Below are 26,716 nucleotides of genomic sequence, written 5' to 3'. Positions count from 1 at the left end.
AAATTTCCCATTGGTCTGATGCCCAAGGGCCCCCTGAGCCCTCCTCAGGCCGGCCAGTGGAAGTTTTTTGGGATGTATTTTGTGCTGATGGGGGCAGTATTTTGTGAGGGGCTATGGTATTTGGCTCTGTTGGGGTGGTATAACGTGCCACAATATGGTATTGCCAGCCCTACCTACTTGTGTTGGCCCTGCCTTCCATCAATTTGGACCCAACTACAAAACGGGGCCACTTTTTTGTATTTTTTCCAGGACCACTTTAAAGGGAACCTGTCATCAAATAGTGACAGAAATGCTGATTTCCGCGGTGTGTCACTCATGAGCTAAAAGTAAGTGGTTGCCGAGAACCAGCCTCATAATCATTGCAGCGTTCGGGTGTCCGCCTGGCCGTGCGGAGGCAAACGGATCCGTCCATACTTACAATGTAAGTCAATGGGGACGGATCCGTTTGAAGTTGACACAATATGCGGAGGCAAACGGATCCGTCGCCCATTGACTTTCAATGTAAAGTCAAAATGGATCCGTTTGCATTATCATGAAAAAAAAAAAAAAAAAATTTGTTTGTGTTCATGGTAATGCAAACGGATCTAAGCGTTTGCATTATAGGTGCGGATCCATCTGTGCAGATACCAGACGGATCCGCACCTAAACGCAGGTGTGAAAGTAGCCTTACTTTTAAATGACAGACCCCTGAAATCAACTCACCTTGTCTCTACTTTATACTGCCGTTTAGTATGGGCAGCATAAAGTCGATGACAGGTTCCCTTTATGTTCCCAATGTGTCCCTGTCAGCCACCATCAACATACAGTCCCATGTAAATAATATCATCTGCTCTCCAGCCACCTCCAACACACAGTCCCATGTAAATAGCATCACCCTGCCCCAGCCACCTCCAACATGCAGTCCCATGTAACTAACATCACCCCCTCAACATTCAGTCCCATGTAAGTAGCATCATTCCACCCCTCTCCAACATACAGTCCCATGTAAATAACATCATCTGCTCTCCAGTTGATTGACTTTCGAGTTCTCAGTGTCCCGTAAATCCCGCGCCGTTCAGTTTAGTATTCGGTGCAGTGAGTGAAGGGCGCGCTCCTGGTGCCGGCTTCCTCACTGCCCTTGCGTCGTGTTGTGGTAAAAATATTAATAGTTGTAATCAGCCCGCATCAAAGTTTGTGTACGGAAAAGGCAACCCCATCCATCAGCTACAGCCAGGGAACCACACAAATGCTACCATCTTGATTCAATTCTCCTGACCATATCCTCCCTCCTCCATGCCCAGTGCGTCCTTTATTGACTAAAACAAAAGGTGTAAAAGGGGCTGCCCCAAAACAAGGATACAGGAAGTGATGACATATCAAAGGACAGGGAGGGGCAGCCAATGTGACTGTGCAGACAGTGGACACACCCCATACAAACACATGTATAAAATAATCTACCATTACCACTGAGACATGATGACAATCTATAAAACACACACACATGAATCCATAAAACAAAACAGATGATGGAAAACAGAAAGTCAATCTTGACACGTAGCTTCTTTTCTTTGGGAGGTGACTTAGGAGGTGGCGTTTCGCGTTGGTCGCCGGCTGGTTTGGAATCCTCTGCATCTGGTCCATGGTTTGGTCTTCAGGGCGTCTTGTCTGTTCGGGCTACGGTATATCAGTCGATTAGACATCAGGAACATCTCACTCCGGCGTATAGAAGGAATGGAGACAAAAAACATAAGTATATGTCCTATTCCCTTTCGCCCGGATCCAATGGAAAACCAGTGAGCCCCAAGACCTCCCAAAGTTTTAAAAAGGATTCTGACTCTCACTAGTCATAGCTCCGCCCCTGCCCTGCTCCTGTCAGTATGGGCCTGACCCTTGTCAATGGTGTCTGCTAGCCTGGCATAACCATATACCTTCCTCACAACTGGAGGATCCCAAATCTACGGGTCGCCTAGCTGCCCGGACACCCATACAGGATTAACAAGCGAGGAGCAGGAGCCAGAGCTAATATTCAACAAATGCCTCCTTGTAACAAATAAACAAAAGTGATACTCTGCATTCTTTGACTTAGTTGAGCAGCTTCTTGCAGTGACTGGTGTGGATCCAGTTGTCTGGTCCCTCGAACTTCAGAGAGGTTGGCGTCATCAGCAGCACCTGGAATGGCCCAAGATATCTCTGCTCTAGTCCCGTCCTCGGATGTTTCTTTAGCACGACCCAATCACCTGGTTGGCTAGAATGAACACTGGTTATTGAGTCTGGGTCCGGGAGCAATTCCCGAACCCGGTGGTGGACATCGGGTGATAACCCGTGGGACTGCCTGGAGGGATACCTGATGGAATAAAAGGGTTACAGCGGAACATTCAGGCCATGGATCGGCCGTGATTTTTACCTACTTTGCAAAAATCTGACCCAAGTACCAGCAAAGAAAAGGCAGTTGTGAATGATTGACATTTGAGAGGTTAGAAAGTTTGAAGATCGTTGATTTCTGCACCACTTTCCCCCCTTCTCATCGGCCTTAAAACCAGGACGAAGAGAAGCTGGATTAGCATGGTGCATCGTCTCAAGGTTAGATGGAGAGATGACGGAGGGATGAGAGAGAGATAGAGATAGAGAAAGAGAAAAAGAAAAGCGCTTCTCTTGGACTCTGCAGTCTTAGCGGGATGGGAGTACATGACAGTGTTAGTTCGCACTGTCTGGGACTTTTGAATGTCCTGTTGCTGGAGATCGATGGATTTGTGCAGCCACAGTTCTGCTTTCTGGAGGGAACCATGGCTTTGGAGTCTAGTGGGGAATTTACGGACAAACTTTTTCAAAATCCAGACCTCAAAGGTCCCTTCTTTGGGGATGATCCACTCTGAACCTACAGTCCATTGGTGCCAATCTTTGAGGGGGCTTAACAACTCCTCCTCTATAGATGGATTTCATGTACTGCTTGGCTGTCCTATAGTAGTCAGAAGTGGTACCCTTCTGATCCCTAATTTTCCCTAAACCCATGCTCGAGCATAAATTTTCCTCCTGCGACCTACGCAAGGAATTTTCTAAAAGTAGGTGCGTCCACCTCCAGTGTCCTGCGACAAACGCCTGGACGGCTGCTACTCCTCTTCGTTCGCCTCTGAGTTGCCCTAGGGTTTCTGGCACCGACACACGGACACGTTCACCCTAGTTAGACCTCAGGAAAAGGAGTAATCAGTGTGAGGAAAAGGGCTCTCGCCGACACACGGCGGCCCTCTGAGTCTCCTAATGAGATATACCAGCCTCTGTTTTGGCTCTGAATAGTGACCTGACCACAGGATAGGGCTTCCAATTGACCTGGAGTGGAAAAGGGGGATGCACAGTACCCTCTGTGGGAACGAGGGGTGCACAGGAAACAAACACATCCTAAGATAAAATGTCCGCATAATAAAATTTCCACAACAGTCGAAGGAAGGAAGCCGGCAGCAGGAGCGCGTCCTTCACTCACTGCGCCTGCGCCAAATACTAAACTGGACGGCGCAGGCACAGGATTTACAGGACACTAAGGAGAACTTGAAAGTCAATCAACTGGACCTGGGCGTGCCAAAGGGTGCGTAGACCGAGCCTCTAGGTGCTGAAGCAACGCCCTAATAGCACCTAGAGGCTCATTAGCATATTATAGAAGTCTTTATTTTAAGAGAACGGCGTCAGGCAGGGGGTTAGAAAGCCCACTGTTATGTACTGCTAATATCAGTCAGCTACATCACGTTATTTCTCATGACAGAAACCCTTTAATGACCGCTGTATTTCCTCATGCTGCTTGTTGAAAATAAATCTATTAAACTACAACATCTGTGAGGTCGTGAGGAGCTGCCAAAAACCAAATCTGCCAACCCAACGTCTGTCTAGATAGTAATAATAATCTTTATGTATCGCCAACATATTCCGCAGCGTTTTACAATTACCCGGAGGACACAGGACCTATAGAATCCTCCACTGCTCCAGCACTGAGGCTCCTGTGGTCTCCTTCAGTCTGTTTACATCACTGCAACGACAATATTGGTCGGAGCTCTGATAGCGGTATGTATATCATCTGACCATTGAGGCCTAGGATGGTCTATGGTTGTCAGGTGCTGTTCATACTGGCATCACTGATGATGTCTTCTATTGGCTGTAGGGTCATGTGAAGGTGTGACATACCATGAAACTGCCTTGACCTCACACATGTTTCGATCCATATAAAAAGAGAGAACACAACATCTACACTTAATTATCTCCTCCGATGTCTCCTCTTAATATCTCCAAAAATTGCATTTTAGATGGGATTTTGTAGGATTTTACATTGTCTCATCTTCTCTCCATTCAGGTTTCTACAATATAGGATTATCTCACTGGATATATTGTATATGACATCAATCTCCTGATTGACCCGTCAAGGATGGACAGGGACAAGGTGGCGGAGAGTATAATAAATCTCACCCTAGAGATCCTCTTTCGGCTTACTGGAGAGGTGAGAGATTCTGATGATGTCACATTACATCATCTTATCTATGTTACTAACAGATGGACATGACTGGAGAGGTGTGGGACCCTGGAGATGTATGGAGTGATATTTATTACTGTGTCTCTCCATAACCAGGACTACACAGTAGTGAAGAAGACCTCTAGTGGGCGCTGTCAGGGCCCTGTGTCTGAAGGATGGGGAAGAACCCTGAGCCCAATCATGGAGCCTCCACCTCACCTCCTGATAGATGAGGAAATCAATAGAGAGAAGATCCTAGAACTCACCAACAAGATGATTGAGCTGCTGACTGGAGAGGTGACACTGCTGGGACATTATACAGGAACGCTATGAAGGGATCTGGGTGATGACTGTATCATTGTGTTGTCAGGTTCCTATAAGGTGTCAGGATGTCACAGTCTATTTCTCCATGGAGGAGTGGGAGTATTTAGAAGTACACAAAGATCTGTACAAGGACATCATGATGGAGGATCACCGACCCCTCACATCACCAGGTAATAGACATGACTAAATACACACGTCCTCTCATTATCTGTATGTAAGGAATGAATTCAGTCACTGGATGTATTTCCTACAGTAAAGGAAGAGAGAAGAACACCGGAGAGATGTCCCAGTCCTCTTCTTCTACAGGATGGTTCAGAAGAGCATCACAATGTACCACAGGATGATCAGGTAGATGGAGATAAGGTCTCATGAAATGTTCCCTATGATCTGTAGAAGGCTGTGAAGATCTTGTGTTCAGTATTGTTTTATCCACCAGTATTATATGTCTTATCCTTGTATAATGAGAATGGTGGAGATGGCAGGATTACAGCTGACCGTAGACGTTACATGTCTGGTTCTTCTCACTATTTTCTGCTTGTACAGACTTTTAAGATGGCCTTTTCTGAGCGGTCCTCAGCTGGGACCATGCAATAATGTAAATGGTTAACCATAGTTGTGCTCGGATTCTCAGTTGAACATGAACATCAGGAGATAAATGCATCATTATCTTCAAGGGTTTTGTAGTCTAGGGTGGCAGTACCAAGGCCATATCACGGATTCCATTCTAGCACATCTAGATACAAGTCACCCTTCTTACTTGCATAGAGTATAATATAATATTGGAAAAGCTGTGTATGATTATTTTCATCAGCACATAGCAGTAATCACTTATCTGTAAGCAGTACTCGCCATGCACGCAGCGGGCAGGCCGGCAGTGCACGTCACTTACTCAGTCACGCTCCGGCCCCGCACACTTTACTGAATGGTGAGTACTGCTTAGTGATAAGGGATTACTGCAAGTTTAGCAAAGCAGTACCCTATAACACTGTCCTCTACAGACCCCCCCCCCCCCCATAACACTGTCCTCTACAGACCCCCCCCCCCCATAACACTGTCCTCCACAGATCCCCCTTATAACATTGTCCTCCACAGATCCCCCTATAACACTGCCCTCCACAGATCCCCCTGCAGCCAGCCAGAAGCGCAGGGGGAACACGTGAGGTGCACGGTGGACCGATGAGGGGCCAAATGATATAACAGTTCATCAGTTTACTCAAGGTTAGCAGAAAGCCTCCCTGGGCTGGCAGCACACACGAAATCCTCCGGGGCACGCTCTGTGGTAGGGAAGTATCAGCCAAGATGGTGTAGTTGCCCTTAATGTTAGGGGTGCTTAGGGTGCTTGTTGCGGCTTAGTCCCTTGATGGTTTTTGTCGTGACGCCAGCACGATAATGGTGGTACAAAGGTGTCTGTGGCCCTAAATAATGGCTTTTATCACCGATTAATACTTAGGAAGCTTGTTTCTATTCCAGGGAGGCAAACTCTCTCCTACTGGTCAGGGATGCAAGTATATAGTCCGGCCACAGAAGGAAAACGCTCTTCTGCGCCTCACATCTTGGTACTACCTCATAGCGAAGTTAGCTCCACTCACTAATCTGTGTTGTGGAGTCTTCACTCTGCATTCTCTCCCACTAAACTAATCTGATCTCCTCAGATCTCCTCAGAACTGCTCTAATCACTAATCCATTTTCCACACTGATCTGATCTCAATTGACTAACTAGGACTAAACTAGGTATATATAGAACCTAAGTTTTATCTCCATCTAGTGGTGGGATGTATAAATTACACCTAATCTGCCTGGTAACAGGGATTTTGCAGATAAATTAGTACAAAGTCATTTAATACAGTATAATACAGTTTTTCCCTTTCATCCTCCATGACGGCATACCATGAGAGATGACCCGCCTCCAACCAGGTAGGAGAAAGAAAATCCCAGCAGACGTGTCTTCACTGCTAATAGAATTTATTTTGCAAGTAGCAATATGTCCATGAATAGGACGCGTTTCGGCTCAGTAGCCTTTCTCAACAGTCTGTTGAGAAAGGCTACTGAGCCGAAACGCGTCCTATTCATGGACATATTGCTACTTGCAAAATAAATTCTATTAGCAGTGAAGACACGTCTGCTGGGATTTTCTTTCTACTACATGTGGTAATCATCCTATCCCGTGCGGCGTGCAACCCTACGTGTGCCGGCCACACTTCCTTCTCCAACCAGGTAGGGACAGGAAGTATAAATTAGACCCTCTTCCAGCTCTTCCTCAGTGTCTTCCTGTCCCTCCAGGTAGGAGATGGATCATCCTCATGGCACATGCTATGAGCCCGTTTCTGTTACAGGCAGGCAGAGGCGGTAAGAAGAAAATAAATGCCTAAGCACATGATGGAAGCAGACAGCCCCCGTGCCCTAGTTGGGTATTGTGGGACTGTAAAGACTGTCAGGACCCCTGCTCCTTACCTCCCACATGGCTTGTCGGGCGTGGAGGTCCATGTGCGACTGGACACTCAGGGAGTCCCTCTGGTCTGTCTAGCAGCTCCGCTTTGCGATCCGATAGCTTCGGCTCTCACAAAGAACGCCACCGGAAGTCCTATGCGGTTCACGTGCGTTCCAACTGGAACTTCCGCCCTGTGGAACACACGTGGTGGGGGCGGAGCGGCAAATCGGCACGCTGGTCATGGCGGAAGTCGCCCACTATGGCTCTCCCTGTATGAATGCAGAGTGATAAGGATATAGTTCAGAAACAAGCTAGTCCAAAAACGAAAAAATGTGTTATGTGTTCAGCTAAATTGCCCGACGCTTATAACAAATTACTTTGCAAAAAATGTACCTCTAATATGGTGAAGGACTTAGTTCCGTCAATTAGAGAGGAACTACGAGATGTAATACGGGAAGAAATGAGATCTGCTATGGCAGAAAGTATGGTCGTTACTCCCGGGACATCTAGCTCTAAACACGGAGATCCTAAATTGAGCATCTCCGTGCCATCCTCTGACTCTGAACCTGAGTCTGATTCGGAGGATAAAGATTCCGAGATCTCTTCCGGGTCTGATTCAGAGTATAAAAACTTCCTTTTTTCCTCTGAGGACACAAAGGAGTTAGTAAAAGCCATTAAGGCTACTATGGGGCTCTCAGATGAGAAAGTGCAGAGGTCTGTCCAGGACCAAATGTATAGCGGTCTACAACAAAAGAAAAAGCGAGTGTTTCTGGTCCATAAAAACATGATGGAACTAATCAAAAGAGAATGGAAATCCCCAGATAAAAAACTATCTATTTGTCCCAAAAACAATGAAACGTCGCCTTCCATTCAGTAAAGAAGACGAGGCCCTATTGACAACTTGCCCCAAAGTGGATGTATCCTCATCCAAACTAGTGAAAGGGGCTAATGCTCTCCCATTCGAAGATATGGGGACCTTAAAGGATCCCATGGACAAAAAAACTGATCAAGTTCTTAAAAAAGTCTGGGAGGCTAGCACAGCACTATTCAAGCCTAATCATAATCTTATGATACTTTAAAAGACTCATTTCCCCTACTAGTGAAAGCAGTTGATTTCCTGTCAGACTCCACTGCAGAGTCAGTCCGAATGGCCGCTAAGACCTCGGGCCTAGCAGTTGCAGCTAGGAGAGCTATCTGGTCAAAATCCTGGTCCAGTGATACCGGTTCAAAAACAAGGCTTTGTAGTTTGCCATTTCATGGGAACCTACTGTTCGGCCAAGATCTTGAATCCATTTTAGAAAAGGCCGCGGACTCAAAAAAATCATTTCCCAAAGATACAAATAAAAGGAAGTTTCCTTTTTGTAGGACTAAAAAAGGGAGTTCTTTCCAGGCCAAGAGAACCTTTAGGGACACTCCTTGGTCAAAAGGGAAAAATCCCAAAAGTGGTAACAGAGGGTTCTTATTTACCCCAAGAAATACAGATTCCAATAAACAATGACGCCAGAGAGGTAGGAGGAAGACTGAAGCTGTTCTTAAAGGAATGGGAAGATATCACAATAAATCCCTGGGTGTTAAACATCATTTCAAAAGGTTACAATATTACCTTTCGCCTTCCTCCTCCCCCAAATATATTCAGAATAACCCCCATCCAAAGATCAGCTGCGTTACAGAAAAATTTGGAAGGGGGGGATTCGGGATTTATTGGCCTAAAAGGCCATTGTCCCGGTTCCTCTTTCTCAACAGAGGAAAGGTTATTATTCAACAGTTTTTCTGGTAAGAAAACCAGACGGAAACTCTCGACTAATAATAAACTTAAAAAAATTAAACAAATCCATAAAACAAGTCCGGTTCAAAATGGAAACAATGAGGTCCATAATAAACCTATTAAAAGAAGGAGATTTTTTTTTAGCATCTATCGACCTAAAGGAGGCTTATTTACATATCCCAATTTGCGAGGAATCCCAAAAGTTTCTCTGCATATCGGTTTTCTTGGGAAGAAAACTATGCCATTACCAGTTTCAGGTACTCCCATTTGGAATTACATCCGCACCAAGGGTATTTACCAAAGTAATGTTGGAGGTAGTAGCTCACTTAAGAAGACGAAATATCCTAATATTCCCTTACTTAGACGACCTGTTGATCGTAGGCAATTCGGAGACAGATCTCAAAAACAATCTGTTTTTGACTTGCCAAACTCTGTACCATACAGGGTGGATAAAAAATTGGAAGAGGTCAAATCCTTGCCTATCCCAGAACCTAACATTCCTTGGGGTTCGTCTAGATACGATCCACCAAGAGACAGTTCTTACAGACCAGAAGGTAAAGGGGATAAGCGAAAAGGCAACAAAATTCCAAAATCAACCTGTTTGTACGATCAGAGAGGCCATGAAACTACTGGGCTCTCTGACCTCATGCATCCAGGCTGTAAGATGGGCTCAGTTCCACACCCGGATCCTGCAACAATTGATTTTAGAGTGTTGAAACAGAAACCAGGATTCTCTAGAGGAAATAATTCAAATTCCCAGACCAGTGTTTCAGTCCCTGCAGTGGTGGAAACAGTCAAGCCATCTATTAAAGGGAGTTCATTGGAACCCCGAACACTTAGTCGTTATCACGACGGATGCAAGTCTTTGGGGATGGGGAGCGCATTGTTCTCATCTCTATTCCCAAGGAGAGTGGTCTGTCACTCAAAAATCCCTGTCGTCAAATCAAAGAGAACTCACGGCAGTCTGGGAAGCGATAAATGTGTTTGCCCACCTTATACAAAACAAAGACGTTCAGGGAAGAACAGACAATACAACAGTAGTTGCTTATCTGAACCATCAAGGCGGGACAAGAAGTTTAGCATTGAGCAAACTAACAGAAAAAATATTCTCCTGGGCGGAGATTCAATTAAGATCCCCATCATCAATCCATCTAAAAGGATCCCTAAACATAGAAGCAGACTTTGTAGGCCTCTTTCACACTTGCGTTGTCCGGATCCGGCGTGTACTCCACTTGCCGGAATTACACGCCGGATCCGGAAAAACGCAAGTGTACTGAAAGCATTTGAAGACTTTCAGTATTACTATGGCACCCAGGACACTATTAAAGTTCTGGTTGCCATAGTAGGAGCAGGGAGCGGTATACTTACAGTCCGCGCGGCTCCCGGGGCGCTCCAGAGTGACGTCAGAGCGCCCCATGCGCATGGATGACGTGCCATGTGATCACGTCATCCATGCGCGTGGGGCGCCCTGACGTCACTCTGGAGCGCCCCGGGAGCCGCACGGATGGTAAGTATGCTGCTCCCCCGCTCCCCACTACACTTTACCATGGCTGCCAGGACTTTAGCGTCCCGGCAGCCATGGTAACCATTCAGAAAAAGCTAAACGTCGGATCCGGCAATGCGCCGAAACGACGTTTAGCTTAAGGCCGGATCCAGATCAATGCCTTTCAATGGGCATTAATTCCGGATCCGGCCTTGCGGCAAGTCTTCAGGATTTTTGGCCGGAGCAAAAAGCGCAGCATGCTGCAGTATTTTCTCCGGCCAAAAAACGCTCCGTTCTGGAACTGAAGACATCCTGATGCATCCTGAAAGGATTTCACTTCATTCAGAATGCATTAGGATTAAAATGATCAGGATTCTTCCGGCATAGAGCCCCGACGACGGAACTCTATGCCGGAAGAAAAGAACGCAGGTGTGAAAGAGACCTTAAGCAGAACTTCCTTAAAAACAACAGAATGGAGCCTAGAAAGACACGTCTTTCTCCAAATCACGAAATTGTGGGGAACCCCACAATTAGATTTTTTTGCTTCAGCCACAAACACAAAACTAAAAAAGTTTTTTTTTCTCTGAATCCGTTCGATGGAAACATAGGGGTAGATGCACTGTCCCAAAAATAGAATTTTTAACTAGCATATGCCTCCCCCCCCCCCCCCCCCCCCCATTTCAATTAATTCCCAGGGTCCTAAAAAAGATTTGGCTAGACAGGGCTCATGTGATACTAATAGCCCCTCTATGGCCCAAAAAAAAACATGGTTTCCGTTACTGAAAACTCTTTCAGTACAGAGCCCATGGATCCTTCCTTGGCAACAGGATCTACTATCTCAGAGTCCGATCTACCATCCCCAGATAGAAAGGTTAGACCTAACAGTTTGGAACCTGAAAGGATGAGCTAAGGGCCTATCAGAAGCCATCATTAACACTATGTCAGCCAGCAGAAAATATGTAACTTCTAAAATGTATCGTAAGGTGTGGAATACATTTTGCTGAAGTTCTCAGTCCAAGCAGTTCTAGGTTTCCTGCAGTCCGGCTTTGAAAAAGGCTTACGCCCAAACACGTTAAGAGTTCACATATCAGCCTTAAGCGCAGTGTTTGGTAAAAAAATTGCAGAACATCCTTGGGTGATACGGTTTCTAAAAGGAGCAGATAGGTTAAGACCGTTCCTAAGACCTACAGTTTCCCCTTGGGATCTCAATGTAATGCTATTAGGTTTGACAAACGCCCCGTTTGAACCTATGTCAGAAACCTTGTTGAGATATTTATCTCTAAAAATTATATTCCTGGTATCAATCACCTTAGCGCGAAGAGTGAGTGAAATCCAAGCTCTAAAAATAGCGGAACCTTTCTGCACTATATTTCCGGACAGAATTGTATTCAGACTGGACAATTCTTTTCTTCCTAAAGTGGTATCAAATTTCTACAGGCAGGAGGAGATTATTGTCCCATCATTCTGCTCAAACCCAAAAACAGAAGGGGAAAGGAATTTTCACAAGTTAGATGTACGTAGGGCTGTGTTACTCTATCTAGAAGTTACAAAATTGTTCAGGAAAACGGACTATCTTATTTGTCCAGTTCAATAGGAAGTCACGTGTCCGGTGGAATGCAAGGAAGTGAGCCAGCATGCCAGGACGACGCACTCCAGCGCATGCGGCGCCAAAAGATGACGTAACACATCACGTGACATGGCACGTGATCGGAATACAGCCGGCTGCAGAGCGCATCGACGCCAGCACGCCACGCCCACAAGCACTGCGCCGTAGTAGGAGAGGTGGTACGTATAGACAGGGGGCGGGACTGGGTACTAAGCGACCGCAGTGTCTGATAGTGAATACAGACAACAACGGCAGCGATTGGGGCCCATAGTTGGAGGGATCCCCTGGTAACAACAGTGTTAATATAACCAAACTATTAGAGGCAGGCTTAAATAGACACCGGCCCCAGAAGGAGCTGGCTGGCTAGTTGCCAAGAGAACCTAGAGATAAGGAAATGAAGAAGGAAAGGGGGAGAGACAGATGGGGGAAATTTATATAAAGCAGCTAAAATTTAGCTGCTCATTTAGGCCCAAAGGGGCCATTGTTTTGAGGTAGTAAATCCAGCGTGTCTCCCTCTGTAAAATAACATGGTCCCAGTCTCCCCCGCGTTTTGGGGGTAAAATCCGATCAATGCCCATAACCGAAATGCGGGCTTTTCCATTATGGTGGTTATGGATATGGTTAGCTACAGGAGTATCTTTAGCCTTGGCTATATAGTTTAGATGCTCCCCAATTCGTCTGCCGAACTCGCGGATGGTTTTGCCCACATACCCTCTGCCACACTCACATGACAGAAGGTATATGACGCCGCGAGTTCAAGCAGTTGATGAAATGATGTATACAATATTCCTTGCCCGTGACTGCACTGCTAAAAACCTTCCCAGATTTCACATAGGGACAGGCAATGCAGCCACTGCACCTATAGCATCCTTTCACATTGGATTTTAACCAATTGGAATCAGGCAGAGTGGGGGGCATGAATTCACTGGACACCAGCCTGTCGCGAAGGCTACGGCCGCGATGATAGGTGAGGTGTGGAAAGTCGCCCACTACCTCTCTCAGGTCTGGGTCCAGTAAAAGAATGCCCCAATTTCTTTTGGAAGAATCTCTGATTTCCCCTGAGGCCCTGTCATAGGTCGTGATAGGGCGAATGGTGTTTGAAGTCTGCACTGGACTAGGTTTGGGAGTAAGGAGGGACGCTCTATCTGCGTGCAGTGCAAACCCAAACGCCCTCCTCAGGACCTTATCAGGGTATCCACGTTGGTGGAACCTAACCCGTAGGTCAGCCGCTTGCCTGACGAACTCCCGATGGTGGAGCAGTTCCTCCTGAGCCAGAGGTACTGTCCCTTAGGGATACCCCACTTAAGTGGGAGAGGATGACTGCTCTCCCACCTAAGTAGGGTATTAGTAGACGTTGGTTTTCTATAAATCGATGGCTCCAGTTCGCCAGTCTGTGTTTTGGATACAAGGACGTCAAGGAAATGCAGCTTCGTACCCCCGACTTCACAGGTGAAATGCATGCCAATGTTGTTGTCATTGAGCATCCCCACCAAGGATAGGAACGAAGGCTCACTTCCGTTCCATATGATGAAGATGTCATCGATGTACTGCGCCCACATGCCCACTTGGTCCATAAGTGTGGAACGGTCCTCTCTAAAGACTAGGGTCTCCTCCCACCAGCCCAGGAACAAATTGGCATACGACGGGGCACAAGAGCTCCCCATCGCGGTGCCCCTGAGCTGGTGGTAGAGCCTCCCGTTAAAGGAAAACACGTTACTGGTCAGAGTGATTTCCAATAGGGAGAGGACAAAGAGGATGTGGGTGCGGTACTGGCATCCGCGGGTACTCAGAAAATGTTCCACTGCCCTAATTGTAAGGGTGTGGGGAATATTGGAGTATAGAGCCTCCACATCCATGCTGGCCAGCATTCTCTCATCCTCGATGTGGATACCCTCCAGCTGTTTCAGCAAATGCGTAGTGTCACGGGTATAAGAGGGCAGCGCGGCAACAAATGGTGCCAGACCCTGATCCACATAAATTCCCACATTTTGAGACCGGTTACCCACCCCTGACTCAATGGGACGCCCCTTTATTGGATGTGTCCCCTTGTGCAACTTTGGGAGACAATAAAAAGTGGCTAGACGAGGATGGGTAGGTAACTTGAATTTATATTCTATTTACAAAGTGGCAATTGCCACAGACCATCGGCGCTACTTAGTAACAATAGTGCAGCAGTATCCCAGACAGCGCTGTACCTCCGCTGCAGTCACACACAGAAAACAACTTCAAAATAGAATATGGGGATGCTGCGCACCTCTAATTTACCTACTATGTGTTATGATATGGGGGTACTGTTTAGGGGTCAAGCCTAATGGGCTGTTTTACCTTATTTTCTTTGCAGATCCTCCTCGCGATGATTGCTAAATCCGCTGTGGGTTTGGTTCAGGTTTTATTGATTTTCTTATTTCTCTTATTGAAGGGGCTCCATCGGTCTCCACTGAAGGCAGGCAAAGTTCTTTTAACAGTCTTATTCAAAAGCTCGCCCTGGCCGGTGGCGCAGCCTTTACTTTTTGAATCTCACTTGTGCTCACAGTGTGGGGCAGGTGACGTCACCAGAGCTACGGTTCCTCTCAGACACCAAGAAGGGGAGTTTATCCAACGCGTTTCTAGCACTGCGGTGCTCTTCATCAGGGATTCTTCTGGGTGCCATCTTTGTCTGTCTTTTATCAGCAGCGATCCTTGTATGTTTAACCCTTAAGCTGCTGTAATATATTTAGTCAAATCCAAACAACTCAATTTCTCTATTTTACCCCCTTGGTTCCATTGAATCCATGTTAAAGATCCACTGAGTCTCTTTCTTTGACATAATTTTAATATGGTCTCCTCCACGTATGCCCGCCTTTACTATTTCGACCCCATAAAAGGATGAACCTTCAAATCTACCTCTATGTCGTTCTTTATAGTGCCTGGATAGAGGATGGTCATCTGTTTTCTTTTTTATATTATATAGGTGCTCACTTATTCTCTTTTTCAATAACCTTTTAGTGCACCCTATGTAGATCTTCTGGCATGGACATTCTATGGCATAGATAACCCCTTTGTATTGCAGGATATGTGATCCTTTATATGGAATTTATATGTGCCAGATTTAGGTCTTTGATAACATCAAATTGATTGAAGGAAGGGGTTGGGACAAAAGAGAGGCTGAGTTGGAGAACCTCTATCTCGATTGGGTTAAGGGGACGAGAGGAAAGGTTAACAACCTGAGGTCCTAGGGGTTTGGAGGTGGCTGCATGCGATTGCACAATGGGTAGGTCTGCGGAGGGTTGGGTTGACCCTGGTATTGGCCGGTCCCTCCTAAAAAAAAAAAACTCCCTGTCCCGCCCCCGCCCCATGAACCGCCTCTCTGTCGCCCACGACGATTGCCTCCCCGGGATGATGGTCTAGAACACTTGGATGTACTGTCAGAATCGGAGCAGTCAGTCTCTGTTGACAATTGGTCAGTGTTGGCTCCCGCAATATCTCTCCTATTGGCAATAGAGGAGTAGATCTTATTATCTTTAAAGTCTGCCATATCTCTAACAAATTGCCGATGTTTGCGCTCCTTGAGATGGTATTGGTTTTCTCAAGGAAGTTGTGCAACTGCTTCTCTTTATTTGCGAACTCTGCCTCCTGTGAGAAGATCTGAGCAGCCTCCTGCACCTCCGACCAAGAGAGAATCTGGTCTTTGTAGATATCGGTCAGTTCTTTAAATGCTGCATGAAACGACGGGGTATACTTCTTTTGGGAAAATTCCTTATCAGAAAATATCTCTTTGGCCTCCACCAGCCAATTCTCAGCACTGAAGCCAGTGGCAAGAAAACCGGCCATACTCAGTATAAGAATGAATTGCAAAACTCAATGAGGCCAGATCAGACGACTGGACCTATTTACTCCCAAAATAATATAGCAAATGTACTGATCCCCTAGAGGACAAAGGGGTAAAACTTAACATTTAATGTAAATGCTTCTAAAATAGTAGACGCTAGAGGATGGACCTCTGTAACAAACAACAATGAAACAGCCCAAAGGGGCTAGACTGAACATACACAGTATGGTGAATATAACCAATAAACAAACAGGAACATTCTCCCCCAGATTTAGAGGGGGACCGAGCCGTAGAGGCCGTAGCCTTCGCGACAGGCTGGTGTCCAGTGAATTCATGCCCCCCACTCTGCCTGATTCCAATTGGTTAAAATCCAATGTGAAAGGATGCTATAGGTGCAGTGGCTGCATTGCCTGTCCCTATGTGAAATCTGGGTTGGTTTTTAGCAGTGCAGTCACGGGCAAGGAATATTGTATACATCATTTCATCAACTGCCGAACTCACGGCGTCATATACCTTCTGTCATGTGAGTGTGGCAGAGGGTATGTGGGCAAAACCATCCGCGAGTCCTGCAGCCGAATTGGGGAGCATCTAAACTATATAGCCAAGGCTAAAGATACTCCTGTGGCTAACCATATCCATAACCACCATAATGGAAAAGCCTGCATTTCGGTTATGGGCATTGATCGGATTTTACCCCCAAAACGCGGGGGAGACTGGGACCGTGTTATTTTACAGCGGGAGACACGCTGGATTTACTACCTCAAAACCATGGCCCCTTTGGGCCTAAATGAGCAGCTAAATTTTAGCTGCTTTATATAAAATTCCCCCATCTGTCTCTCCCTCTTCCCTTCTTTATTTCCTTATCTCTAGGTTTTCTTGGCAACTAGCCAGCCAGCTCCTCCTGGGGCCGGTGTCTCTTTAAGCCTGCCTCTAATAGTTTGGTTATATTAACACTGTTGTTACCAGGGGATCCCTCCAACTATGGGCCCCAATCGCTGCCGTTGTTGTCTGTATTCACTATCAGACACTGCGGTCGCTTAGTACCCAGTCCCGCCCCCTGTCCTGTATGCGTACCACCGCTCTACTACGGCGCAGTGCTTGTGGGCGTGGCGTGCTGGCGGCGATGCGCTCTGCAGCCGGCTGTATTCCCTGCTTGCAGGAAACCCACTTAACAGCAGAAAATACTAGACGTATACAAAAGCCCTGGGTTCAATTGGCACAACACTCATGCTATACTAGTATGTCAAGGGGAGTGTCTCTCATGGTGCACAAGTCCCTTAGGTGGGAGTTGGAAACATGTCAGATAGATTCAGCAGGGAGATATGTGTTCGTAGCTGCGTACATCAACTGTATATTATATGTTATTCTTGGTGTATACATTCCACAGCCTTTCTCCTTACAGGTGGTTCAGCAGGCGGTGAGCTTTGCAGCCTCGTATCCGTCGGCCCGTATAGTGAGTCTTGGAGACTTTAATATGACCTTAGACAGGGATCTAGATAGACACCATCGGGTAGAGGCAGCTGACAACCGCCTTAATAATAAGACATCCCTGGCTGCATTAATGGACGAGGTAGGATGGATGGATATGTGGCGCCTTAAATATCCTGACATCAGACAATACTCATGTCGTTCAACTAGCCATAATACGTTATCGCTAGTGATGAGCGAACTTCTGTTTTAAGTTCGGCGTCTAAAGTTCGGCTTCCGGTTAGCGGAGAATCCCGATATGGTTCCCGATATGGATTCCGACTTCCGTTGTGGTCCGTGGTAGCGGAATCAATAATTGGCCATTATTGATTCCGCTACCAGGGACCACAACGGTATTCGGAATCCATATCGGGATTCTCCGCTAACCGGAAGCCGAACTTTAGACGCCGAACATAAAACACAAGTTCGCTCATCTCTAGTTATCGCGAATAGATTATGCCCTGGGTAACTCATCTATGTGCTCCTTGACATATACTATAGAATATGGACCAAGGGGTATTTCTGACCACACACCAATACAACTAGTGCTGAAGCTCTGTGGGGATGTGATCAGACGCTCAGCCCGGATTAATCCTTTTTGGTTGTCCCTGTTTGGACCGTCTGATCGCATTCCCGATCAATTGAAGGTTTTTATGGAGGGGCATGAGGAGGAATCGGATAGCATGTTGTGGGAGACTATGAAGGCATATCTTAGGGGCTGTCTCAGATCTACTATATCATTCATTAAAAAGTCAGCAGCTAGACAGGAGGAAAGATTACTGGCGGAATGTTCTAGATTGGAAGCAACGTATATTGCCGACCCCAATGATTTAAATAGAGGGTCTTGGTTAACAACAGGGAGTCAGTATCTAGCCCTACTTAAAGATAAAGCTCAAAGGAAAATGTTTTTTGTCAAACAAACGTACTTTGAACTGGGCAATCAGTCCAGTAAACTGCTAGCTCACATAGTCAAACAAAACCAGGCGTCCCCAGCAGTGTTGCGCATCAAAGCATTGGATGGACAGACATTGTCATAAACGGAAAATATAGCAGGCAGATTTCAAGAGTACTATAGGGATCTATAGGAGTCCAAAGTAAATTAGAGATAGATGATGATATGCAATATCTTGAGAATTTGGAGTTCCCTACTTTAACGCGGGAGGCAGTTGAAAGTCTGGAAGCCCCTATAAATGCTTTGGAGCTACAGGAATCTATTACACAGTTAGCTAGGGGGAAAGCCTCCCGGTCCTGATGGACTACCTTTAGAAGTGTATATCAAATATGCTGCCCACATCAACCCACTTCTGATGCGTATGTACAAAGACGCATTTCAAAATAGATGCTTTCACCATCAATGTATGATGCAACTATAGTAGTACTCCTAAAACCAGGCAAGGAGCCAGATGAGTGCGGATCATATCGTCCAATATCCTTATTAAACATCGACTATAAGATCATAGCAAAGATTTTGGCCATACGTCTTGGTAAAGTAGCTAACACCTAGGTGCATCCGGATCAATCTTGGATTTTACCAGGCAGGTCCACCACTGACAATATCAGGAGGGTGCAAGTGGTGACCCAGATAGGACTGCAGGAAACAGCACGTCCAAAAAGGTGCAAAAAGTGGAATTTATTCCGGATGCAACGTTGCCGAAACGTTGCATCCGGAATAAATTCCACTTTTTGCACCTTTTTGGACGTGCTGTCTCTGTTTTTTATTTTTCTGGATATCTACAAGTTGTTCTACTAGGGGCTTTTTACCACCCCTCCTGGAGACGAGCACCCGATACATCATTACCAAGGAGTGCTGTCCACCCATATTTTTTCGCTATAGGACTGCAGGAAAAGGAGAAATGGGCTTTGGCGTCCTTGGACACAGCAAAGGCGTTCGACTCTGTTGAATGGCCCTACTTATTTCAGGTTCTCAAAAGATTTGGTTTTGGCCCTACCTTTATACAAGGGGTTGAAATGTTGTACAAACACCCCAGAGCGTGCATACTAGTGAATGGGATGCTGTCAGACAGCTTCAGCCTGGGACGAGGGACAAGACAGGATTGTCCTCTGTCACCATTGCTATTCGCCTTGGCTATAGAGCCGCTGGCTATGCGAATGAGGGCGGACTCGCAATTCCATGGAATTCAAATAGGAGAGCAGGAGGATAGGGTCGGCTTGTACGCAGATGATATGGTGCTCTTCATGTCACAAACAGAATCCACACTCCCTAGAGCAATGATGGCAAACCTATGGCACGGGTGCCAGAGGCGGCACTCAGAGCCCTCTCTGTGGGCACCCGCACTGTGAAAAAAGTCTATGGTGTACCAATATGCCTTTAGACTTTTCCTGCCATTCATCAGCGCAGGGCGCACTATGAACAGCACAGGCAGGGCACTGAATGTAGGCAGGCTTTAATAGCTAAATGATAAAGTACATGGAATATATACTATACAGGGAGTGCAGAATTATTAGGCAAGTTGTATTTTTGAGGATTAATTTTATTATTGAACAACAACCATGTTCTCAATGAACCCAAAAAACTTATTAATATCAAAGCTGAATATTTTTGGAAGTTATTTTTAGTTTGTTTTTAGTTTTAGCTATTTTAGGGGGATATCTGTGTGTGCAGGTGACTATTACAGTGCTTAATTATTAGGCAACTTAACAAAAAACAAATATATACCCATTTCAATTATTTATTTTTACCAGTGAAACCAATATAGCATCTCAACATTCACAAATATACATTTCTGACATTCAAAAACAAATCAGTGACCAATATAGCCACCTTTCTTTGCAAGGACACTCAAAAGCCTGCCATCCATGGATTCTGTCAGTGTTTTGATCTGTTCACCATCAACATTGCGTGCAGCAGCAACCACAGCCTCCCAGACACTGTTCAGAGAGGTGTACTGTTTTCCCTCCTTGTAAATCTCACATTTGATGATGGACCACAGGTTCTCAATGGGGTTCAGATCAGGTGAACAAGGAGGCCATGTCATTAGATTTTCTTCTTTTATACCCTTTCTTGCCAGCCACGCTGTGGAGTACTTGGACGCGTGTGATGGAGCATTGTCCTGCATGAAAATCATGTTTTTCTTGAAGGATGCAGACTTCTTCCTGTACCACTGCTTGAAGAAGGTGTCTTCCAGAAACTGGCAGTAGGACTGGGAGTTGAGCTTGACTCCATCCTCAACCCGAAATGGCCCCACAAGCTCATCTTTGATGATACCAGCCCAAACCAGTACTCCACCTCCACCTTGCTGGCGTCTGAGTCGGACTGGAGCTCTCTGCCCTTTACCAATCCAGCCACGGGCCCATCCATCTGGCCCATCAAGACTCACTCTCATTTCATCAGTCCATAAAACCTTAGAAAAATCGGTCTTGAGATATTTCTTGGCCCAGTCTTGACGTTTCAGCTTGTGTGTCTTGTTCAGTGGTGGTCGTCTTTCAGCCTTTCTTACCTTGGCCATGTCTCTGAGTATTGCACACCTTGTGCTTTTGGGCACTCCAGTGATGTTGCAGCTCTAAAATATGGCCAAACTGGTGGCAAGTGGCATCTTGGCAGCTGCACGCTTGACTTTTCTCAGTTCATGGGCAGTTATTTTGCGCCTTGGTTTTTCCACACGCTTCTTGCGACCCTGTTGACTATTTTGAATGAAACGCTTGATTGTTCGATGATCACGCTTCAGAAGCTTTGCAATTTTAAGAGTGCTGCATCCCTCTGCAAGATATCTCACTATTTTTGACTTTTCTGAGCCTGTCAAGTCCTTCTTTTGACCCATTTTGCCAAAGGAAAGGAAGTTGCCTAATAATTATGCACACCTGATATAGGTGTTGATGTCATTAGACCACACCCCTTCTCATTACAGAGATGCACATCACCTAATATGCTTAATTGGTAGTAGGCTTTCGAGCCTATACAGCTTGGAGTAAGACAACATGCATAAAGAGGATGATGTGGTCAAAATACTCATTTGCCTAATAATTCTGCACTCCCTGTATTAAACTATAGTATTCCGGTTAACTTGCTGTGTTGGCACTTTACGATAAATAAGTGGGTTTTGGGTTGCAGTTTGGGCACTCGGCCTCTAAAAGGTTCGATATCACTGCCCTAGAGCAATCACCATAATTGAAACATTCAGCCAGTTCTCAGGACTAAAGATAAACTGGTCCAAGTCGACCCTATGCCCTCTATATCAGCTGGAGGATTTTTTCCCCCAAGGACAGTTACCTATTGTGAATAGTTATAAATAAATACCTGGCCATCTACATAACAAAGGATGTCACCTCCTTTCACGCTCTGAATATCCAACCTCTCATAGAATATTGTAAAGAAAAATTCAGGGTGTGGCAGGGGCTGCCTCTGTCTGTGTCAGGGAGGATAAATCTGATAAAACTGATTATCCTACCGAAGTGTTCGTATATTTTACAACACGCACCATATATAGTCCCGAAAACATTCTTTCAGAGAATTACCTCCTTGTTGTCAGCTTTTATCTGGGGTGCGAATAGACCCAAGCTATCCTTATTAAACCTATCACGTCTTAAAAAAGAAGGGGGCATGTCTCTGCCTGATATTCACTTATACTACATAGCTGGGCAACTGAGGAATATTAAGTCGTGGTTGTCACCAGGAGACTGTCTCTATAGGCAGGAGAAACAGCTCGCAGATTACCTGGACCTTACCAACTTATGGCCAGTTCTAGAACAACCTAAACTATTCCCACGTAAGCTGTTACCGATCTATAGGGCAGCGGTTCAGGTATGGACAGCTTGTAAGCGGCTACATAATGTGCAGTCGGATCTATTGGAAACCCGATTTGGGATAACCCCATGTTCCCTGACTTGATGGCACTGCGAGAAGGAGCGTTCTGGAAGGAACATGGGGTTGTCACGTTGGGAAACCTATATAGTAACAATGTTTTCAATGATTATGACTCCATGAATTGCAGACATGAACTTCCTAGACAGGCATTCTACAGATTCCTTCAATTAAGGCTTGCCATGCAAACACACTACCGAGATACCCCAGTCCTACTGTCAACCTTTCCAATGATCGGAGTTATACGCTCTCAAGGACCGCGTGGCTTTATATTAACATAGTATACCCACCTCCTAGATGGTAAACTGAAAGGTAACCCGATGCAAACATTATCTAAATGGAAAGCTATGATTCCAGATTTGTCTAATGAAGATGATGAGGATATTCTGGAATCCCCCACACTAGTGTCACCTGCCATAAATAATAAGTTCATTCAAGTGTGTATAATACACCAAAGCTACCTAACCCCAAAAAGGCTACATAGGATAGGTAGGCTTACCCATTCTGAATGTCATAGATGTGCGTCAGTTGACGCCGATTTTTGGCATCTTATCTGGGCATGTCTCTACATACAAAAATTTTGGGAAGAGGTAGTAAAGCTATTTTCAGATCTATTGGAATGTGCAGTGCCATTGCACCCAAAGATCCGTCTCTTTGGAATACTGGATGAGACTATATACTCTCATCATATTAGGATATTCCTTAGAGAAACATTGTTCTTAGCGCGGAAAGCTATAGCCATTAGATAGATGGGAGATAGAGCACCCACTTTAGCGCAATGGAAACAACTGGTCAACACTATTATACCATATGAGAACATCGTTTTTAAGAATAGAGGCTGTACGCCCAAGTTTCAAAAGGTGTGGGGGGTATGGTGTACATCACCGAGAACTGCTTATTCAGTCCAAAGGTTAACAGAGGCTTTAAGGGCAGAACAAACTAGACAGTAATAAAGTTTGACGGGAGGGAGAAGGTGGGACATGGTGAAATAGATAAGCCACAACATGTGAATAACCTTTATGATGTTTTCTTGATAAAACTGGGTACCTCCTTGTCTGGAAAAAGAAAGACACAAGTATGCAGATGCAGCACAGATGTTTATTGTTTTATTTATTGTGTTATATACATGATATTCGTACGCTTCAATATAGTCTTACTGATGTACATCAAATGAAAGACTATGTACAAAGAATGTCATTATAATTTGGCTTTGTGTGTTCAATAAAGCGAATAAAAAAAAAAATGTTTGGAAAACGGAAGACTACAAAATGAAAGACCCATGCCTCGTCCTCCCCGAGTTAGAATGTGGGTGGTAGCAGCGGTATCAGTACCGACCAGGAGTAGTAGTAGTTGGCCACAGTTCTCCCTGGCTCATAAAAAAGTGCTAAATTATTATTGAGGACAAAGAGGATGGGATTGTGGACTGGGGGAATTATGGGGGGCATTACTATTACTGAAGACACTGTCAGAGGTATTTTTAATACTGATAACACAACCAGGGCATTATTATTGCTGGGTCCACTATAACTAGATCTATATAACTAGGACTAGGGGGCCTTACAGGGGCTTTATAGCTATAGGGGTTTAGATGCTGTGAGTTTGTGTAGTGATCAGCGGCAGTGTACTACAACCCAGTCAAACTTATTATGGAGAGGGGGAACCCTATCCAAAGTTTGCCCTGGGCCCCTTACAACTCTAGTTAAGCCACTGTGTTATTATACTATAAGCAGTGATAATCAGGGTGATCTACCGGTGATAGATAATCAGTTCTCACCTTTCCTGTGTTCTGTCCTGTCCCTTATACTATAATCAGTGATGAGCAGGGTGTTCTATTGGTGATAGATAATCAGTTCTCACTTCTCCTGTCCTTATACTATAATCAGTGATGAGCAGGGTGTTCTAGTGGTGATAGATAATCAGTTCTCACCTTTCCCGTGTTGTCCCCTGTCCCTTATACTAGGTACAGTATCTTCATGCCTGCAGTCATCCCAAAACTGGTAGACAGAACAGGAAGACAGCATTAAAGGGTTTGTTCAGGAATAAGTAACTTTTTACATGTTTCCACAGACTCTACTATTTAAAGAGTCATATGTACCTGCTACCCTTAGCTCTGGTTATGCACGCTGGCTGTTATGTCCATCTTCCAGTAAATGTTGTTTGCTCCTTCGCCGGCACAGGCATGGTCACCTGCTTGACTGCAGCTAATGACTGGCTTTAGTGGTGATGTGTATCTTGTGGACATGTTACCCCTGAATCCAGTCATTGGCTGCAGCAGAGCAGATGATTATGTCCATTCTTAGGAGGTAAACAAGCCATGGACCTAAAGAACTTTGGATTACCGGCTTCACAGTCCTGATGCGGCCAGCAAGGGCAACAGGTGCACAAACAATGTAATGTTATATGCACACAATGTAATGTTAGGGATAGGATATAAGGGCTGCTCTCCCTGCATTGCAAACTGGTTGGAATAACGAAGCAATCAGATTGGATTTATACAGGAGACCTGCAGATATTTTGCTCAGAGAACTCCTGCTGTCCGGTCATTTTTGATCGTCTTTTCAGGTCATATAAAACCTTCCACACGACTTCTCCAACTGTCTGATGACTTCTACAATATTTCTTTAACAGATTGTGAATCCGGGTGAAGATCTGAACATTATTAATCCTACAGAGACATATGTGAGGGGTGATGAGCAGAGTACAGAGGACATTCCTACAGATAACCGTACAGGTGAGTAGTGACCACTAAGTAAAGCAGAGAAGACTCACAGATTCTACTCCTTCACTGGATGATACAATTTTATGTTACATTTTTAGGTTCTCTCTTCTGTCAGTTTTTCTGCGTTATATTCACTGATTCAGCTAAAATTCAAGGACACAGTGCCCTGCACGCTCTTAGGCCTCTTCCTGGCCATGCAATGTGACGTTCATCGGTCATATGGCCTAGGCACAGATTAGTCCCACTCGAGTGAATGGGTCTGAGCTGCAATGCCAAGCATAGCTACTATTCAACAGAAGGTTCTGTGCCCGGTAAGCTGGGAGGAGGCTTTGTATTAACTGGAGCTCCGGTGAGCACTGAGGCTTCCTCAAACAGCTGATTGGTGGGGGTGCAAAGACCTGACCTCTGCTGATCTTCTATTGAAGATCTATGCTGCGGAAAATCTTGGAGAACCCCTTTTGATGATTTGCAAGTGATAAAAAACAGAAACAAAATATACAAAACTTCTTGCTTTATTCAGTATTGAGTATGAGAGCCACGTGCATAAATTCATTCACTTACACGCCTTGGCATCCTACCAATGAGGTTACTAATGATTGTCTGAGGAATGTTCTGCCATGCTTAATGCATTTGGGCAAGGAAATCATCAAGATCTGTTGCTGGTACCTACAGTATCTCACAAAAGTCGGTCCACCCCTCACATTTTTGTAAATATTTTATCTTTTCATGGGACAACCCTGAAGATATGACATTTTGATACAATGTAAAGTAGTCAGTGTACACCTTGTATAATGGTGTAAATTTGGTTTACTCTCAAAATAACTCAACACACAGCCACTAATGTCTAAACCGCTGGCAACAAACGTGAGTACATCCCTAAGTGAGAATGGACAAATTTTGCCCAAAGTGTCAATATTTTGTGTAGCCACCATTATTTTCCAGCACTGCCTTAACTCTCTTGGGCATGGAGTTCACTAGAGCTTCACAGGTTGCCACTTGAATCCTCTTCCACTCCTCCATGACGACATAAGTCTATTTTGAAAAGACAACCTCTGGATATGGAGCTGAGCACGTGCACGCAACCTCTCCAATCACAGCGGAGAACGTCACAGCCAGGGAGAAGGTGAGCTTTTTTTTTTTTCTCCCTGGCTGTGACGCTCTCCGCTGTGTTTGAATCGTGGCACATCCGGGGAGAAGGAGACGAACATTGAGAAACCCTGACGTCTCCTCCTCCCTGTACCGATGCTGAGTATTAACATACTGAGCAGAAAAACTGCAGGGGGGCACAGCGGGGCGTTGGAGCGATATTTGAAAAAAACTGGTAGGGTGGCAGCATCAACGGGGGGGAACCCCGCAAGGAAAGGTATTTATCTAAACTAAAAAAAACAAAACATGAAAGTCCTCTTTAACCACCTCAGCTCCCCTAGCTTAAACACCCTTCATGACCAGACCACTTTTTTCAATTCTGCACTACACTACTTTCACGGTTTATTGCTCGGTCATACAACTTACCACCCAAATGAATTTTACCTCCTTTTCTTCTCACTAATAGAGCTTTCATTTGGTGGTATTTCATTGTTGCTGACATTTTTACTTTTTTTATTAATCGAAATTGACCGAAATTTTTGCAAAAAAATGAAATTTTTCACTTTCAGTTGTAAAATTTTTCAAATAAAACTACATTTCTATATAAATTTTTCTCTAAATTTATTGTTTTACATGTCTTTGATAAAAAAATGCAATAAGTGTATATTTATTGGTTTGCGCGAAAGTTATAGCGTTTACAAACTATGGTACAAGTTATAGCGTTTACAAACTATGGTACAAAA

The 26,716-nt window shown here is 45.1% G+C and overlaps 1 protein-coding gene and 1 long non-coding RNA gene across 2 annotated transcripts in view; both read left to right on the top strand.

The window, feature by feature from the left end:
* Nucleotides 1-4,900: 4,900 nt before the first annotated feature.
* On the top strand, nucleotides 4,901-24,845 carry LOC122940476. The gene is made up of 3 exons (XR_006390300.1): nucleotides 4,901-4,962; nucleotides 5,046-5,140; nucleotides 24,797-24,845. It is a non-coding gene; the product is annotated as an uncharacterized LOC122940476 (long non-coding RNA).
* LOC122940410 (oocyte zinc finger protein XlCOF7.1-like) overlaps nucleotides 24,843-26,716 on the top strand; it is a 195,341-nt gene continuing 193,467 nt past the window's right edge. Inside the window, exon 1 of the mRNA XM_044297079.1 lies at nucleotides 24,843-24,899. The gene's annotated coding sequence lies outside the window, so the exon portion shown is untranslated. The remainder of the gene's footprint in view (nucleotides 24,900-26,716) is intronic.

Source organism: Bufo gargarizans, chromosome 6, assembly GCF_014858855.1.
Source record: "Bufo gargarizans isolate SCDJY-AF-19 chromosome 6, ASM1485885v1, whole genome shotgun sequence".
In the NCBI taxonomy this organism is placed as follows: Eukaryota; Metazoa; Chordata; class Amphibia; order Anura; family Bufonidae; genus Bufo; species Bufo gargarizans.
The sequence above is the reverse complement of the archived record's forward strand: the minus strand, read 5'-3'. Positions and strand labels throughout refer to the sequence as shown.